This window comes from Melopsittacus undulatus, chromosome 11 (genome assembly GCF_012275295.1).
Source record: "Melopsittacus undulatus isolate bMelUnd1 chromosome 11, bMelUnd1.mat.Z, whole genome shotgun sequence".
NCBI classification, from domain to species: domain Eukaryota; kingdom Metazoa; phylum Chordata; class Aves; order Psittaciformes; family Psittaculidae; genus Melopsittacus; species Melopsittacus undulatus.
In genome coordinates, this window is record NC_047537.1 from 8,582,892 (window position 1) to 8,599,897 (window position 17,006).

General features: G+C 40.6%; 1 protein-coding gene across 3 annotated transcripts in view; it reads left to right on the forward strand.

Moving 5' to 3' along the window:
• Nucleotides 1-7,132: 7,132 nt before the first annotated feature.
• The window catches only part of TNC (tenascin C), a 71,625-nt gene continuing 61,751 nt past the window's right edge, over nt 7,133-17,006 (forward strand). For all 3 annotated transcript variants that reach the window (XM_031045886.2, XM_005145619.3, XM_031045885.2), the window contains exon 1: nt 7,133-7,300. The gene's annotated coding sequence lies outside the window, so the exon portion shown is untranslated. The remainder of the gene's footprint in view (nt 7,301-17,006) is intronic.

Genomic DNA, 17,006 nt, shown 5'->3' on the forward strand with positions numbered 1-17,006 from the left:
TGGCACCTCTTTTAATGACTGATCATGTTTTCTGGGAGCATCATGTCATCTGGGGTAGTGCTTCTTCCAGGTACTTGTTACCACAGGGCCCTTCAGGGCCATTGCTTAGTCCCGGAGGGCATTGAAGATTATGAACTGTCCACAGCTTCCCTGGGGGGTGTGCAGGAGGTGCATGTGAGGTGTTAATGTGGCATAAATTATGTCATTTGGGCAGCAAGTGTCATCAAGTTCCTACCCAAAATTAAGTCACATTATTATTAAACAAACCATACTTGATAGACTAAGCTAGAGACCAAGGGAACATTGCTGTCACTCTGCAGATTGCTGCCTTCTTCAGCTACCACATTCATTAGATGCCCCCATCTCTCTCCAAAGGAGTGAGGTAGAGCAGTCTGGTGGGTAATGTAGGTTACCTTCTCCCATTGTGATGACGGGTGGAATTGTATCATGTTTTCCAACAAAAGGTCACTTAGGTGTGCTCTCCTCTGTGCTAACTACCCACCCTTCAGTCTTTAATAGCATCAGGAACCCTCATCAGTGTAGGACATATACTGACAATGGCTATTGTTGTATTTGAACATGTTTCCTATAGAATGGATGAGTACTAAGGACTTTTGCTTTGCTGTTTTCATTACTTAAGCTGCAGTAGGGAAACTGTTCCTGCAAGACATTTAAGGTTATGTTTAACATGATTAGCTGTAATTTTGACATTAATAATCTTAAAAACATGATTACAGTAAAGTACCTGGAAGTATTTAGGGATGGATAGAAGCATGTTCTTAAGTATTTTCATGCATGGAAGCACTTAGAGGATACAAACTGGTGTAGTACAGAATAAAACCTTTACAGCAGTTACTTTCCCTGTGTCATCTATGGATTAACAACTTGTGATTAATGGTAACATACTGAAAGATGCTTTATGCTATTCCACATAGGGACCTTGACTTTCTCAGTCCTCAGCAATTTGGTATAGTCTTCCTTGTCACTCTTCCTACATAGTGAAAGCTATGTTTTGTCTCATAAACTTTTAATAAAGTCTACTGTAAGTATAATAAAAGATGAAGGTGTTCATGAACACTGCAAGTCACTCTGTGCCACAGACATTCACATCAGCAGTTTGAATGGAATATACTTATGTCCTACATAGCTATTATTGCCTATTTACTATATTTTTTCAGTGAAGTTTGATTTTTCTGCAGTGAATTTTGAATCTAGGTTATCTTTATGTGTTTAGTATGTATTATCAGTGTGTTGAAGTCTATCTTGTAAAGGACATTTATTTCATAGATCAGGAAGGGACATGATCAAGGTCATCTCTTCAGATGCAGACCTTGCATTAGCACCCAGTTCATCTGGCTCCGCTCTCAGGTATCCCTTAACAGGCACATCACTTCTTTTCATCAGTGTGATAAGAGACTTTGAAATAACTTTATTAAACACCAACATCTGCCCCATTACCTCTTGTTTGTGATTAAGCCTGTGGCCTGTCCAGGTCATACAAATGCTGCCAGGGTACACTTAGCTCTTAAAAGAACAGTTAAAGAAGGGCTAAATGATATCTGTCACAAGTGTCTTCCTGTGTACAGGCTGTACGCAAAGTCAGTGGGTTTGCTCTCAAACAGCTGCTTCCTATTTCTTTATTTACAGAATGAATGCAACCCTGGGGAAATGGTCTGATGATAATAATAAGTTCAAATAATAGAGGAAATTTCCTTTTTGGAGAACATCTCTTAAAAATTCCAAAATTGACAAGTATGTTTTTGTAATTTAGTGGTTGGTGTGGTACTTAATGAACATTTTTAATGGATATTATAGGGCTTCAACTTTACTATCTTTACATGTGCAGTTGATTCCACTGAAATTCTCAGTGGTGCTGATCTGCGCAGCAATGGCAAACTTGTACCTTCTGGTACAAGCATTGGTCTATTTAGGTCAGACTTCTCCTGAGTTAAGAATGAGCTTCTGCATTCTCTGATACCAAAACATTGGACAATCTTCCTGCCTTTTTACATGGGTTGCAATTATCAGGATCAATCCAGCCTCAAAGCATGTCTTCAGCATGGTTGAACATGGTCATACAACTGCTCATAACGTTTAGGGAAGGATAGTCAATGTATGACTGTATAAATTAGATCTAAATAGAAGCACTGGACAAGTAGCCATAAATCTAAGGTACTTGAAAGCTGTTACTCTGTTTGAGAGTTATCACATCAGGAAATGGAGGGTATTAGTGTAGAGGCAACATGAATTGCTGCAAATAGCAGATATTTAAAGCAATCATTTAGATATTTAGATATTTTGTGGGGAAGCTGAAGTGTCCTCTTGTATATTAGCATTGAGTGATTCTAAATAAATGCTCTCTTAGAAATCAAAGTCTGTTTGCAAATGCTTGTCAAGTAAGAAGCAGTGAATGCATTGGGACAGTGCTTTGCTGCAGATTAATGGAAATCAACTGAAAGGCAGAAAATAAAATCATAGCCCAAGAGCCAAAGTTTTGGTAAGGTTGTCAGAATAATCAATGTGAACTAAACTTAACTGACCTGTATCTGGCTACAGATGTAAAGGAATCAAGGAAACGCAGACATAAAGACAAAAGTACTTGAACTCGATTCTGTGCCAGTGAAATCTGTTGAATGCAGTCTCAAAAGACAGTAGATGGGAGTGTCGTGGTTTAAGTATAGCAGGTAACTCACAACCATGCAGCTGCTCGTTCACTTCCCTTTTTGCTCTTCCTGCTCCCAGAGGGATGGGGAGGAGAATGGAGAGAATGTAACTCCCACAGGCTGAGAGCAGTCCAGTAACTAAGGTATAACATAAACCACTGCTGCTGCCACCAATAATAATAATGATAAGGGAAATAACAAGGGAGGAGAACACAACTGCTCACCATCCCCCGACTAATACCCAGCCCTACTCAAGCAGTGATCTGGACGTTCAGGATAACTCCCCACAGTTTCTATCCTGGGCATGACATGCTGCAGTATGGAATACCTCTTTGGTTAGGTTGGGTCAGGTATCCTTTCTCTGTTTTCTCCCAGCTTTCTATGCCCCTCCTCACTGGCAGAGCATGAGACTGAAAAGTCCTTGACCTGAGTAAGTATTACTTAGCAACAACTAAAAGCATCAGTGAGTTATCAGTGTTGTTCTCAGGCTAAAGTAAAAAACACAGCACTGCACCAGCTACTAAGAAGGAGAAAAATGACTGCTACAGCTGAACCCAGGACAGTAGGGAAAGGATCAAATGATGTAGTGAAGGAGGATCAAATGTCTCTGGAAATTACTTGAGCCAAAAACATCAGTTGTAAAAACGGAGCATGGAAAGGATTTTTAAAGTCATGTCTCTCTAAGGATCAACACTGTGATATTATAGTCACTGTTTAAATCTTGATTTTTTTGTCTTCCTCTCAACATTAAATAAGAGAAGCTGTCCTTATCAGGATGCATTTCACTGGGTCTAAATTGACGCTGTTTCTCAAGCTGGTTGGTTTGCTTGTCTCCACTCTGTGCTGCTTTTGAGCATTGTTCTACTCAATATTAGTTTCCTATGAGAAATTCTTTTCCTTCCAGCCACTGGCACTGAATATTTCTGGCTCCTAAAACTGTCCAAATCCAGTATCTGTTTCTCTGCATTAGGATAGTATCATCTGGCTGGCCATTTATGTCTCATATGTTATATTCCAGTGGTTCACTGCATTCCCAGCTGCATGCTATTGAAATCAGCTGCATTATGTGTGTACCAAGGACTTCTTGGGCTACGCTACCAGTGGTGTGAATTCCCCGTGTGGTTCACATCTTCAAATTCAGGGCAGCTTTTACCCTCTCAAATATGCTATTACGGAGCAGGTTATTCCTAGGACTGGGTGAACCAACACAGGTATGAAAAGGGAACTATGTCTGATTGCCTGTGTTATACAATTTTGTCCAAAGATAATAATGAGCATGACTTTTCCTATTCACTACTGTTTTCCAAAGTTGGTCTCTTTCATACTTTCATAAATACCAAGATGCTCCTAGATTTGTCCACCTGTTACGATCTTCCACACATGTTTAAATTTTTTCTCTAATATTATCTTTAAAGTGCATAAAACCACAGCAATAAACTCAAGAGCATGAAGTTTGGTGTTCATTTAATTTCTCCCTGTTCCTTTCATACAAAAAAATCAGTTGCTACCTACATTTAACTAATGAAAGATGATACCACAGGGCACAGAATCCAGCTTGTTAGAGATCACAACCTAAAGCTATCTTTCTGATTAAAATACATTTTCCTTGTTCTTTCATGTTATCATTTGCTTCTGACTCAGTGTTTCGTTCAGTTGCAGCAGAGTGTAATTAAAGATGGGTGAGCCCAAAAGGATAAAACAAGAACAGGCCTGAACTCTTACCTGAAGCTCACTTCACATGGAATAATGTTTTAAAGTCAGGTGAGTGGAGAATTATTTGAGAAAAAGATTAGTTTAAATTTTGATTGAACAAATGTTGGCAGAAAAGCTCCAAAACTAAATCCTGCAAGTGGCTTTCCACAGTTCACACACAATCTTGTTTTAGACTTGTAGGCATGGACAATGAAATAAAGTGCTTTGCAAATGTATGCGGAAGGGCTGCTGAAGTAAGAAACAGTGCATGGGGAAGAGCTTTTTCTGAGGCAGATTTCGTTGCAAAACTTGTGTTATATCTCACATTAAATTTATGGCTTTGAGTATATATTTTAATTGAGTTTACTAGTACTACATAATTTGGGCAGAGCTCACCCAGGCTAGTACCAGAACCATCTAGAGAGTATTCTGAGAACTACACATAAAAATGTGAGACTTACAAGTGTCTATATACAGTAACTTCATTGCCTTTGAGATTGGTGGAGGTGCAAGTAATGATGGGACAAGGAGAATGAATTTAAGCTGAAAACAGGGAGACTGAGATGAGCTCTTAGGCAGAAGCTCTTCCCTGTGAGGGTGCTGAGGCGCTGGCACAGGGTGCCCAGAGAAGCTGTGGCTGCCCCATCCCTGGCAGTGCTTAAGGCCAGGTTGGACACAGGGGCTTGGAGCAGCTGCTCCAGTGGAAGGGGTCCCTGCCCATGGCAGGGGTTGGAGCTGGAGGAGCTTCAAGGTCCCTTCCAACACAAACCATTCTATGTACAGAATAAGATTTATTTTTAAAAATCATGGATCAAAGATAATCCGATGCCTTTACCAGGGATTTGTTAACATTTCTGACCCTCTCTCCAACAGAGGCTCATTTCTTGTCCTAGGACATGCTTGTTATGAAACACAGCATGTAAAAAATAAACTCAGAGATTGGAAATGGGTGTTCATCAATGGCTGATGCTGATACATCACTGGTCTTGGTGAAACTCCTTCCCCCAGTGCTTTTTGAACCCTTCTGTAATCAGTTGGATGAGGGGATCTGTTTGGAAAAATAATTTGTAAAATCTTCAAAGAGTTTTTGTTTAGTTTTTGCTTGTTCTGTCAGCAGCAGCTATTTGAAAATAACTGAAATCAGTGTCACATACTGTGGAAGGGAGCTCAGTGTGAGCTCTGTGATACCACTAGACATGAAAGAATACACTTTATGTATGAAAGCCACAGCAAAGAAAGCTGAAGTAGCTCAGTGAACAGAGCAACTCTACTCTTTATGGTCTCAAGAATAACGATTCTCAAATGGTGATTCAGAATCTCAGGGTCAGGAATTCTCCCATCCTTGCCCAAGTGTGTTGCTGGCAGTGCTGTGCCTGTAAAGCAGCAAAAAGGGATGTGTAAGTCCTGGAGCCTGGGAAAGGCCAGCTGGGTGCAGAGACATTCGGAAAGAAACATCAGCAGCAAGGCCTGAGGAATCAGTTTTTGTCTTTATGAGCATCCTTGCTCCTGAGAGAGATCCCTTTTCTTTCTTACTGGGCTGTCCCACTGCCCCTTGGAATTGGTGGGAAGTGTTTTGTGTTCACTGTCTTTAGAAGTGCTTGGGTAACTCTTGCTTTCTTAATCTTCAAACAGAAGAGTGATTTTATCCCTTATCCTAGAAGGCAGACCTGAATGTTAAAGATCAATTTTCCTCTCTCGCCCTCTCCCACCAACACCCCCAGCAAAAAAAAAAGCCCAAATTAAACCCAAACCAATAGTGGGCTCGGGTGCAGGCAAGAGAGAAGTAGACTTTTAGTACCAGATAGGAGGGAAATGAATGTTAATGAGTATCCTTTAACCATGGTCTTTACTTTTTGCCACAAGCCTGAGGTTCAAGGGTAGTCAGAGATAACAAACACCCTGAAAAGGTCCCAGATGAGCACTCTGGGTGTCACAGATAGCTCTGGCCTGGGAAGCAGGGAGAATGGGATGGAGACCACAAGGCTCATAAAAGTGGTTGGATTATCTTGGCATACAGGCAGCCACGTAATCTCTTTTTATCAGATCTAAGAAGAAAAGGGATCCCTCCTGTGCCATTTGCTTTGAGCTTTTATATCCTCTGCTCTTTACAAAGAATCAGGCTAGGGCTCTGCTCATTAGACTTTCCTCTTGATTTCTGCACTCTTCTGCCTATGGTTTTTGAGAGAGCAGTACAAAAGGAGGTGAGGGAGATCACAGGCTTGAAAATATGGGGATTTACCAGCTCCTTATCTTGTGTACATCTGAATCCTTCAGCTGATCCAGTGGAATGTGATCAATTTGCACCAACAGCATTTCAGCCCCATTATGTTTTGTAGGAATTGAAATCCTGCTGGTGATTCCTCTGGTTTTCATTGAAGTTTGCTACTCTTTCGCAATGTTAAAATAAAGGGGATGAGGGGATTTAAACTCCTGATAATGTACTTGCTGATGCTGTAAGGAAAATATTCTGCTTTCTGAGTCATTTGCCCTGAGCTGACTTTCTTCTTGAATGGTTCAGGGGTTTCCTTCTTTAGCCATAAATTGCATGCAAATTCTTAGTGTGTGTGTGCCTGGGGATGACAGCATGTGTATGTGAGTGTGCCTGTGTGTCTTTCAGAAGCGAAGCCAAAGAGAGGGGCTGTTCCTTTAAAGCAAAACTAGGGGGAAAAAAATGCCTTCAGGCGTCCTATTACAGTGGAATGAGCCAGGGATCAGGATTTGCTGCTCAGCTATATAAACCCAGCAGAATCTGGCTGATCTGACCAGTTTGCTTCACTGTCAAACGTTTCTGCCTCTCACACACTCACCTGCAAAATCAGAGCAAGCAACTTCGCTGAGTTTTTGACAGGACGGCAGTGAAGTCAGAAGCCAGCAGCTGACTTTAACATCCTATTTATTTCATGGAGACTGCTCACAGCGGGATCTGAGCTCTGCCAGTCTGTAAGGTAAGTCCCTCCTGAATTAAACCCTCTTCTCCCACACAAGTTTGCAATGTCAGTGCTCTGACATGACACTTATAGACACTGTCAGTCTGGATAGGCAGGGGTCTTATTAGGGGCTAGTTTTGAATTGGAGCGTGGCTGCTTTTATTGTCTGGTGTAGTAAGAAATGTCTCAGTGATATTAATCTGATCCAATGAATGAATGAAGGATGAGTTATTTGGATGCTGGACATCTACAGAAATAGAGACAGAAACCTAATTGGTAGGAAAGGTAGAAAATCGGATTTGGGGTTTCCTCTTGGCTACTGAAGTAATGTAAACGTTTCCCTCATCCTTACCGCGTGTGCCAGACTAAATTCACTTGCAGCTCTTACACCTCCCAGGTAAACTCCTTTTCCTCTGCTATTGTCGGTGACCCGAGAAGTCAGGCCCCTTCCCCTTTGCAATTTGCTGTCTGCACACTTATTTGCCCTGGAGCCTTTGTCACCTTCCTCCCTGCCCCCCACTGAACTCCACTTTCTTCTAGAAGTACAGTAACACCAGTCTGTAGTAGGGAGCAGAAGACAAAGGAAGATTCAACTGGTATCTAATTACCACTGCTTGAATGGGAGGGTTCTGGGAGCCGGGTGGGTGAAATTCTCCATCCTCTTGGAAAAACGGAGACCCTTTATGATGTGCCTTAACTACTTGGCGCCTTGTCCGTGAAGATTTTCTGCATGACTGTGTCTGCACTTATCAGTTAAGCTCAAATTGGCTTAAAATAACGAAGCAGATGGGGAGAAGGTGATCGCCCTCAGCTTCATTTAGGAGTTAAGCCCACTTACTCAAAATTGGGTGTTACATCACCTCTGCAGAGTTGTCCCTGCCTGATTTGCTCTCTGACTACTAGAAGACAGAGGTCTGGGCAGTTATACTAAACTTCAGAAAAGTATGTGTCATCCTATGCAAGAGAAGGTTGTGTTCAGATTGAAATGATGGGACATATCCTCATGCACAGTAGAGACCTCATAAAACTAAGAAGCATGATAAAGATATTTATCAGATTTTCCTTCATGTAAAACATAGAAACCAGTGAGGTACATGTAACTATGGACTGGGTAAAGCCTTATTGTCATGATGCTGTCTTTGGTTTTGTCTCCCAGATTTTCTTTTAAAATAACATTAAGTAATGGGAATTCATTTTACACTCTTTCTGATTACCATTATATGTGTTGGTGTTCTTTATTATGCTGGGGTTGTGCATTTGCCTTTCAAAGCTGTGAAATCTTAAAGGTGGTCTAGTCTGAAAATGAGTTTTCTTAATGGTTCAGGGACAGTGGGGGCTTGTGACAGCCCTTTGAATCCCAGGAACACTGGCAGAAAAGTGTTATGAAGCTTTTGGTTTCTTTTTTTTACTGCTATTGGGAACTTAGAAACAAATACTTGAGCAAATGAAATAGTTCAGCCAAAATTTAATCCATCTCTCTGAAGTTCACCTTCTCTGTCTGTGAATTTTGAAGGTGTTTGGAAGAGTTCTCAGGGCATTCCCTTACAGCTATTGCACCTCTGCACCTTTACTCAGGAAAGGATGCACATCTAGGCTGAGCAGAACCATTGGCAGCTGGAAAGGGGCAGAGTAAGTGGGATGCTGTACAGGGGCTGCTGTATGGGGGGCTGCTTGCCCCCACCCTCATTGACCCTCTCACAGTCACTATCCTCAGCAAATTTCTACTCATTTCCCATACTTTTTGCTCATTAATTTTAACCTCTGGCTCCTTTCAGCCCAAGGAAAATTCTTTGCAATTTCCAGTCCTTAATCCTATGCCTACAATTACTTTATCAGTGTTTCCAAAGCTGTAAAACTGCCAAAGGATCTGCTGAAAAGCATACAGCCTGCAGATGAGAATATCATGTCTCATTTGGAGGGGAAGCTGATTTTCTGCTAAAGAAATCTCATCCATATACATTAATGGTGATAGGCATGTGAAAAGAGAACCAGCCAGATCCAAACCTCCTTTTGAAGTAATGATGCTTCATGGTGCTTAGAATTTACTAGGAATATCCCTAAATTCAGATTAAAACTCCACAAAATTATGAGTAACTCTGTTAGCTGGAGACTTTTGTTAATGCAAATTATATATATATATATTTAATCCCATCTCTTTAAGACTGGATCATTTCTCCTCAGTGTTCACTTAAAGTTAACTATTATGTTGCTAGAACAGCATTTCTGAAGGTGTTCGAAGTTCAGGTCAGGTGGCTTATTTGTCATATTACTACTTATTATAAAACATCTAAAAAAACCCAAAACCTACTCAGGTATGAAGATGTTCTGACATGTTCTGCTGTAAAGGGACTGTCAAAATCTGTTCTTGACTATTGTTTCACTTTTTGATAAGAAAATGAGACTAATGGCTGAGTCTGTGCTTCTTGGGACTTTTCTATCCTTTTTAAGATTGAAATAGAACTGAGAAGTGTGCATTTGAAAGACTTGAGAAGTGATGTTTTGGAGCCAGGGCTTTAACCCTTTCACCCTTTCCGGTAACACCATTTGAAATACTGGCCTTGCTTGTGCAGTTTTCTGCCTCTTTCCTGGCACAACACAGCAGTACATCTGTTCACCCAGCTTTGTAGGCTGTATTCAGAGGTTTGGGTCATGCTAACTGGCAGTGAAGTGTACTGGTGTGTATAATGCTTGTCTGCTGTAAATGATGTCCCATATTAGCAAATCTGTAAAGGGAGAAACAGTGTTTATTCAATTGGCCATTCCCATTATTGAGCCCTGGTACCTTCTAGCTTGAATTTGGAATCTAGCTTGAATCTAGCATTTGGAAGTAAGTGTAAATGCAGAGGGTGGTGTCTGCTTCATCAGCAGTGACACACACAACGGTCCTATCCTACCTACTGAAACATGAGAAACGAAAGTGGTTAAAAATTACTCTAATTTGAAGCTTATGACTTGATATATTCGTCCTTGGACACGTGCCATCACAGTCTGCTAAGCTGAAGGGCCATTGACAGTTTTAGGGTCCACTTTCTCATAAAGCTCTAGCCTTAGGAATGGATGATTTACATCACTGGAACGTTAGAAATCTCAGCTTTCCAATAATAACAAAGTATTTGTTTTGAATTGTGGCAGTTTGAGATATTGGGCTTTAAAACTCTGTTCTGGTTTACCAATGTTCACTTTCTCAGACTTAATTTCTCGCGTGAACTTAGCACACCCTTGTCAAAGACTGCTCTCTGTTATCAACCCCCATGGTTATAAACTATATAAGCCTGAAACTACTGTAGAAGGTAATAGATACCCTTAGTTTTAAGGAAGTTGCTGATGTAATGTTGTGGAGGAATCTTTGTTATTGCAGAAGGAAACTATGGAAGGTAACAGTCACAGTGAATTAAGTTTAGAGGATACAGTCATCACCCAGGCTCAGAGATATGCAAAACTCGTGCAAGCAGTTGTAGGGCTAGTAAGCTCTCAACAGGAAACATTATAACTTGAAGTCAAGAGCTGAGGAATAAGGGATGTTATTAAGGAACTTATGATGAATTTACGTAAGGTGTAATTTAATTTATTAAACTGTTTGATACCAAAGTGGACTTGCTGGCCATGGCTTCTATTGGATTTCTGTAGGAGTTTATTAGAAGCTGATGATGTTGTTACTATTGCAACAGTATTTTAGGCCCTCATTGTGTTAGAAAGAGTGAATAGACATAATAAGCGATGCTCTCTGCCACAAACAACTTACAATTGCTATTATTAGCTGTTCAAAACAGTTCTTTGTGTAGTGAAAAGAAAAAATGAGGAGGAAGGCAGCTCTTTGAGGAGCAGGACTACTGGAGAGAAGGACAACGAACAATCCCGAGAGACAACCTTGAGCCATCTCCATTTTCACTGGCCTGGGGGGTTTATACAAGTGTGAAACTTTCCCTAACTCGGCACTTACTGTCCACTCATGCGTTTGACCCTTTGTCCAAGCTGAGCTGAAGTTAAATGCCTTTCACATGTGGGAAAAGTTAAAACCTGGGCATTCTTCCAGGTAGTGAAATCTTTCTCTGTATGATGTAACTTACTGTGTGGAATGGGCAGGGTGGGGAGGAGGAGTCAGCCTGGAGAGAGAACTGTCTTACAAGAGATGTTTCTTGATCCAACAGAAAGTGTTTGGGCATTGAAAGAAGGAATATAATACGGAGTCTTCTTCCTTTTTCTGCCAAAAGGACAAAGTTTGGATAACTTAATGACTCCTTTTAACATTGGCTGGAATGAAATACATGCCTTTATAACTAGGCATGGCCTTAATGTAATATTTTACTGGATTTCTATAGGCATCATTTATCTCTCTCCTATATACTGCACATCCTGTTGCTGACAAAACGTTATCAACAGAAAAAAAGCCCCTATAGCTTCAGTGAGTGTATCTGGATACAAACTTCAAAAAATACTAGTTAATATACATGATATCCCATAAAGTGCCCTTCACAAACAAAAGTCATATTTTGCTACTCGGGGGTCAATGAGAATAACTTTCCATTTCTGTTTTTGTTTGGCTTATGCATGAGTCACTCATCAAAGATAAATTCATTCTGAGTAGCTCTTGTTGCAAGAAATGTCTCCAAATTCACATCCTTAATTGTCTTGCCACTGTAGTTTCAATTAAACTAAGGTGGGATGGTGCCAAGTTTTCAAAACCTCCAACTAGAGAGTGCCTGTATGCGAATAGCCTCTGGCATTTTGTATTCTTTGGGCAGCGGAGAACAACGCTGCCAAGTTTGCATTCAGTCATCCATCACATATTAGCCTACTGGAGGTCCATTCTTCCCTAGCAATAGGGGAGCTCTGCTTCCTACTTAGAAAGATTACTCACACAGAAAGCTCTTTCCCCATAAGCAGAACCGCACAGGGAAGAGAAAGGAAGCTTTCTTCAGTTCACAGAAGTGCTCGGTTTCCAAACTCTCCACAAAAATGATATTGTTTCATGCCTAGAAAACATATTCTTTTTCGTAATTGAGTTGAAAGTGCAGGATGGTGGAACAGAAATCTTTAATACAGATTTTAAAAACAATTGCTTGAATCATAGGCACAACAAAGGGTTGTTGTAGTAGTCTGCCTCATCCCCATGCCAGGCTGCGGCATTGACTATATGTGTATAGATGTTGGCTGAAATTGGTGCCTGGGGAAATTCCACGGTAATGATTTTGCTTCAACTGCCTACTTGAGCATTTGCCTGTGCCTTATCCTCAGATGCACCAGAACATGATAAGCTCAGAAATCTAAAATTACAAAAGCTAATTTTCTTATGGGATTAGGATATTAACCATAATTTAATGTAAACTGTCTTGATTTTTCTTTAATTTTATCCTCTTTCATTCCATTCAGTCAGCACAAAGCTAAAAAGGGACATAAATATCTTCTTCAGAGTATACATAAAAGTTAAATTGAGATTGTTTCCCTGCTGGCCCATCAGAACAGGCTAAACAGTTATTTCCACAATTAAGGAACTCCTGCTAGAAAGGGATTAAAAAAAAAAAGAGGGAGATATTTATTTCCAAAAAAGGAGTTCACTTTTCATTCTCAAGAAATCAAAAGAACAGGAAACAGATTTTGTCCATCAGTTTCGGGCTTGCCTCAAAGACAGGATGCAGAGCAAGCAGGTAAGTGTCAATTGCAAGCTCAATGCTCTTGTGACTGTGGTTTTCTGCCTCTTTGGTTTGATGAAAAGCCTTTAGTCAGACAGGAAAGTTTCACTTTCAGTATGTGTTGTACACTTCAGTACAAGTCCTTAGTGGTTATCCTCATTCTTGGCCTGGCATGATCTCATTTAGTCAGAAGTCAGCTTGTTAGGCTTTCAAAAGGAGCTCAGTGTCCACTTTGCACTGGTCCTTTGTTTTTACTGGTCCTTTTGGAAAGCCAGCTTCTCTTGGATATGCTGAATCCTCCTAAATAGTTTCCCTGTGCTGTGTGTCAAAGGTCTATGCCAAGAAAGATATAAAGGTAACTTATGGTGTGTAGGCAATCCATTCCTCTTAGTGAGACGCAGGGTAATGCATATTTTTCCTTTACTTGTGGCTTACACTTCCCTTCTGCATTGCTTGTACTACAGTAATTCACATCTGACTCAGAATGAATGCTGTGCACTGTAGCCTACAAGTCAAAAGAGAACAGGATGCATATTAAAGGAAGGGTCTCAGATAATTTTTCTTGCTGAATTATTTTGGCAATGTAAATAGCTTCCAGGAAAAAATGCTGGCATTTCCCATGGTGAGCACTCCTTATAAATGTCCTATCTATTTTTCCAGTTTGGTGGCCAAGTGCAATGTTTATAGGAGGATATACCATCTACAAGCCAGGGGGTTTATATTTCAACTGCCAAGTGTTAATTATGGTGTAGATTTATGCACTTTGTGGGTTAGCAAGTCAGTCACAGGGATCCAGCACTACCAGTGCTGCAGTTCTATATTTGATGGACAGAGTACAGGACCTAGAGAGAGCACTATTCTCAAATGGATTAACAAGGTTTGTACTTTGCCATTCTCAGGTGGTTATTTCATATACTGTTTATCTGCCTTAGCACTACTACACTGGGATTTGTCAGGATTGCTGTTAGAAGTAAGGACATACAGTTTACTACCAGCCAGCCATGTGTCCCCTTTTCCATGCCTTCTCCAACACTGGTCTGTAGGCTCTTGCATCTCAAGGTGCTCAGAGCCACATCTGTGCCAGCAGAAGCCCCATGCTTCTGGTATTGTGATGCCATGTCAGCACCGAGAAAGGTGACTTTGGACACAGAGTTCATTTGCTTTGGTTTGGATCCCTCTAGATTTGTAGGGGAATACATTTTCACATTACTAATCGTCCCTCTGGCGCTATTCAAATGAGTGAAGTCTCCTCTGTAAGAACAGGGAATCCTGTTATCCTGAATTAATACAGTGTTTTCCAAATTGTGGCCTGACTCTCTTGTACGGTTTATGTTGCTCAGAACATGTGCAGGAATCCTTAGGTTATCTTTGCTTCTGTGTGTATACATAAACTTCACATGTGATGTGAGAAAAGTGCAATTTCTATCAATAGAAATATGCCCTATAAATCCTATAATCCTATGAATTTGCCCTACTACACTAGCTAAAGGGGGCTTTAGTGTAAATAAAAATTGAGTCTATGTAGTCTAACTTCAGTGATTTCACATGGGCAAAGAGCTTTTTCTGCTAACATGAGCAATTATTTCACTTCGATACAGGGTGTTGAACATGCATATAGTAGAGCTGCTTGATGTTGTCTTAATTATATAGCAGAGAAATTCCTTTTCGTAGAAGATGTCTTGTCCACATCCAATTTGGTTTGTGCTCATATAGGTCAGGAGTACTGCTCATGGAGTAACATGAGGGTAAAATCAGACTGGCAGAGAGGAAATCAGAATCCACCGAGCACTTCTCATGCATTGAGCAGCACTTCATTGTCTGCATTATTCCCTGTCTGCTTCACTCCAGCTTGCATTTCTGAGGGGATGGTTTCTCCCATGCAGACTGCAAAGGCTGCCAGCCAAATTCTCATGTGACACAATTGCATTGATTTCACTGGAGATGTGTTGCTGGATAATTGAGCTCCACATCCCTTCTTGTATTCCACAGCTCAAATTGCTGCCAGCTAAGAGTTTAGCTCAGGCAGGTCTCAAGTCACTGTGGGTTAAGAGAAGGAGGTCAGAACGCTGTTGGTGGAGGTCTCTCAAGTCTCCCATTAGTGTAACAGTGCCCAATTTGTTGACATTTGAAGCAGCAGTGCAGATTTTTGTCCGAGTTCAGTCACCATTACAACTAATCACTTGCTCAGGGCTACATATATGCCTGTATTTTCCATTCCATTACATAAGTGCTTCTGCTTTATATCAGAGCACTGAGAAACACTTTTTAGGAACACTCTTCTCTCTTTTTCCACATGCCTTGCATTCAATTTGTTTCATATTTTGTGAATCTAATTTATCTTTTCCTTTGTCTTGCCAAGCTTTGGTTGATTTCACTGCATCTTCACTCGTCATTAGGTTTATTGTTCTATGATGAGTTTGCTACCCTACCCTAGGTTGCCAAAGATGCACACTGATGCTACCACATCTGACAGAACCAGGCCAAGTACATATCTAGCCTGGGGGCTATTAATGGAAGCAGGATTTCAAGGAACTCCTTCTGTGGTGTGGGGAGTTGGAAGAATGTGCACATTCCAGCACATTCCCAATGCTAGTACCAAGGACAGAGGAGCTCTGGAGGGGAGGAAAAGTCACCCAAGTAAACTAATAGTTGTTTTAAAAACAGAGAATTGCCTGGTGAAGGGTTACCCCTGTGCTTCCTAGCTTAAGATGATGACCAAAGGCTGCTAATGGCAGGAGGCAAGTAATAATATTTCTGGTTGTCAAGAACAGCACAGGTTTTATGCCTGAGTTCTGAGATGTTTTTAGAGATGTCATTTTTAGTGCTTGAATAGGTACCTAGTTAAATGAAATTAAAATTACAGACCATATGTAAATAGTCACAGTGAGTTCTGAAAGCATCCTGCTGACCAACATAATCTGTAGCAATTCATGCTGCTTAAACACTCCTATTCCAGATGAATCTACATGTAAATTATTTGTGCTCTTAGTTGCAGCAAAGTCATTAAAAAGAAGAATTCCACATAACTTTTCTCTGTATGTGACTTACATTCAGCTAAAATCACTTTAAATATGGAAAAATGTGATGCTGGATGTATGAAGCAGGGTTTTGGCTCACCTCTTCCTTATAACCTTCAGGAGGAAATGTGAAAAACAGCTTCATGAGAGGTGCTGTACAAAGCAATGTGGCCTCAGTGTGTTTAGCCTATTCACTTGTACACTATGTATTTGTTTAATATGTCAGTGGTTCATGGTTCTTTAAATACAAAGATTGTATTTTCTACTGCATAGTTTTCACCAATATTTTTGTTAAACTTGTTGATTTGGCACCTATTCACCTATCCATATTGTATTTATTAAGAATGTTGGTGTCTCTTTTCTTACATCTCATTATCTGTAGAATAGCTGGTGTTTGTGAATCAGCTGTGAATTTTAGAGACGAGTGAGACTAAGCTCCTATTCCAGAACTGGCTGCTGCTTTGTTCACAGAAACTCTTGTTCAATATGAAAGGAGTGGGAAGCAAACTCAGAACTCCTGAATTTCTGCTCTTCCCATATCAGCACAAACCCATCTAGAACTTTATGCAATAGGCTTTGGAAAACCTATAGGTGGTTTTGGAAGAAGCACTGTGGTGAAGGGTCTGGAAATGAAGTAGAGCTTGCTTTGTGGCTTGAATATAAGTTTCTGTGATTCATGCAAAAAAGCACCCAAACCTCATAGTTTGTAACTGCATCAGCAAATCCCTCAGACTAATTCAAAGTGAAGTCTCCAGTGTCTACCCAGAAAATAATGAGCTCCTGACAAAGTGTAACTTGGCAAAGAAACTTTCCAAAGACAAGTTTAGAAAACTGTAGCTCCTTTCCAGCTATAGAAGCTCTGTCGAGCTTTTCCAGTCTTTGCTATGAGGAGGAAAAAACCAAGAGACCAGGCAAATGCTTTTGCTATTAAGAAAGGCTTCATTAAAAGGGACAGTATGTACATAGGAGGCAAGAATGGTTTCTGCTGAGAGATTATGTGCAAAAGTTGCTTTTGCTATGAAAAGGGATTTTGATATTGGAGAAGGGACTGATCTAGGTTTCAGTGTCTGTGGTAAC